The 2,700-nt window shown below is 35.8% G+C and overlaps 2 protein-coding genes across 2 annotated transcripts in view; both read right to left on the reverse strand.

Moving 5' to 3' along the window:
- Nucleotides 1–1,796, reverse strand: part of LOC128534539 (gastrula zinc finger protein XlCGF17.1-like) — a 172,961-nt gene extending 171,165 nt beyond the window's left edge. Inside the window, exon 1 of the mRNA XM_053509009.1 lies at nt 1,746–1,796. The gene's annotated coding sequence lies outside the window, so the exon portion shown is untranslated. The remainder of the gene's footprint in view (nt 1–1,745) is intronic.
- The window catches only part of LOC128534556 (zinc finger protein 271-like), a 17,030-nt gene extending 15,192 nt beyond the window's left edge, over nt 1–1,838 (reverse strand). Inside the window, exon 1 of the mRNA XM_053509027.1 lies at nt 1,746–1,838. The gene's annotated coding sequence lies outside the window, so the exon portion shown is untranslated. The remainder of the gene's footprint in view (nt 1–1,745) is intronic.
- Between the last annotated feature and the right edge of the window lie 862 nt (nt 1,839–2,700).

The following is a 2,700-nucleotide window of genomic DNA, read 5'->3' on the forward strand; positions in this document are numbered from 1 at the left end:
GGTCCATGTTACCAATGTATCTATCGACGTTATTATGCTCACTACATAAAGTACAGTACGCTACTGACCCTGTGTCCGCGTAAAGTTAGTTAGATATTCGCCTCTCCAAATTCAATAGCTGCGTAAATAAACCCGCAAATAAGATACCCACATATATTTCCTCTCTACATTGTCTTTAAGCTACATCCACCTTAAATTATAAATGTTTAAAAGCATAAACACCATTATTCTCTACGGCGCAACGAATGATTTAGGGATCATCGTAAAATGCCACACACCAACAAAAAGCGTAGAACGATATTGATCTTCCCTTTTGTTCAGCGCCTAAAGGATCAAAAAGCAACTTTGCTGCCACACAGGAAACTAGAAATGCCAGACTAGTACTGCCTGATTAACTTGTATTAATGATCCATTTCTTTGCGTGTGATTTTTAGTTTTGATTGTCCAATCTTTATTTTCAATAAAGAAAAGCATGAATTAGAATAAGTACTTTCCTATTATTTTCCACTAATTCCCTCACGTTCATTGCTCCCCACCTGTCATGTCTGTATTCCTTACTCGTGGGGTGCCACACACTTTGAGAACCACGGCATTATACAGATGAACCAGCCCTGGTTGCTACTGAAGAAGTTGTGCAAGTAGTAATGGACTATGCCATTAGCTATAGACTAAAGTGTGAGCAGATCACTATGAAAAGGTCAATCACTGCTACTGAAAAAATAAAACAAAGAGTATGAAAGGGCTGATGAACAATGTGTATGCCAGGCTAGTCAAAACATAGGGTGGTCCGAATAATTGTATCCATAATTTTTCCTTATTTAAAATGTTATTTATAAATCTACACACAGTATGATTAATTTATTTCATACTCAAAATGGCTTTCATTTCAGACTCAAGATGGATAACAATTTAATTCAACTCAATTTAAGGATGGCTTTACGACCAATGTCAATTAAAATAAAATAATGCATTGTAATATTGCAAGGAAGTCATTAAAATAAAATAATTTAATTTAATAAGTAATAATAAACATGCAACGTGCTAGTAAGGACAGGTGGTTACACATTTTAGAAAGGATTTTGTGCTAAAAGGTCACATGACCTTGAAGCTATTTAAATAAAATTATTCATATTTCTATTAAAAAATATTAATAAAAATGTAAAGTCATAAGATTTAATAAAAAGGCTGTGCCCTTCTGCAGGACCGATGGACACATTTTAGAATAGATTTTGAGCTAATAGGTCACATGATTATGGAGTTATTGAAATAAAATCAAACTTTTCTGTTAAAAAATGCCAATAAATACGCAAAGTCATTATACACCACCATGCATCACATTGACACTAACAGTAACATTAATTTAATTATTTTAAATATGAATGTTTATAATATTAATATTATCCGTATTTCAGTCGGACAGTAATTTGCAGACGGTCCCTAACTCCCGCAGTAGACGAGGTGCTTTTTCGCCGGACTCTGTTAGCGAATCTCCCCTACAAATCAGAATCTGGAGGCCGAAGCTCGAATATCCAACGTCCAACATCAAACCAACTTCACCACCGCGGTCAACCCACACACATGTAACATTTAATTCTCTGCTGAAAAAAAAAAAAAAAAGCTAATGTTTGGAAAAGTAAATCTTTTTTTTTTTTTTTTAACTGAACCACTTATTAAAAACTAATTATGTAAAACTTGCAAATACCTAAATTATACCTAGCTCTCAAGCACTTTTCGGCGAGACTTACCTCAGACACAACAAGCTGATCGTTTTAATTCAGTCTCTTCAAACAGTCTCCGTAAAAACCTGTCAGTAATGTCTCCGTGTAGAGACGATTAGCGACACAGCAAAACCTAAAGGAAAATATTAAACCCGAGGAACAACAGTAATGTTGAATCAAACGACTGCAGGTAACCCGGGGAATAAATAAAATATTCTTCTTTCTTCCTTTGGTGTTTTTTTTTTGGCGGCTGCCACACAACGTAACAGTGCATTACCGCCACCTACTGGAAGGGATCATGATGCTCTATCTGTTTATCTACAGTATCTATCTATATAGTGTAGATATTCACATTTTCCTGTCTTGTGTTTTCACATTTCAAACCTTGTTGTTTGGAAATTACTGTTTTCTTGCAATGCTGTTGTTGTTTGTTCTCTGACTCAATAGAACACTCTTCCTACACTCTTGCTAACACACCAAGCCAGGATGTAACACACTATTCATCATGTTGCACATCTTCACATTTACACACATCTGCACATCACATACATGTTGCACACCTCTGGGACTTTGCAAATTGGTATGCTCGTGTTTGCGCATTGCTAATTTTTCACACAAATGGAATGTTTGTTAGCAACCTTGTACAAAATAAATACAGTGGAACCTCGGATTACGAGCATAATTCGTTCCGGAAGTGGGCTCGTATTCTGAAACACTCATAAACCAAATAAAATTTTCCCATAAGAAATAATAAAAAACTCAAATTATTCGTTCTACAGCCCCCCCCCCCCCAAAAAAAAATAAATAATACAAAATATAATGTAAAAATAAAAATAATTAACCTGCACTTTACCTACTTTACCCAACAGATAAGTGTTTCCGTTTGTGCACGCAAGCGCTTTGTGTGTGTGTGTGTTACACACACACTCGCCTTTACAGACCCCCCTCCTACCCCCATCTCCTTTCGGCTTCGCACACACAT

The sequence above is a fragment of the Clarias gariepinus genome, chromosome 12, assembly GCF_024256425.1.
Source record: "Clarias gariepinus isolate MV-2021 ecotype Netherlands chromosome 12, CGAR_prim_01v2, whole genome shotgun sequence".
In the NCBI taxonomy this organism is placed as follows: domain Eukaryota; kingdom Metazoa; phylum Chordata; class Actinopteri; order Siluriformes; family Clariidae; genus Clarias; species Clarias gariepinus.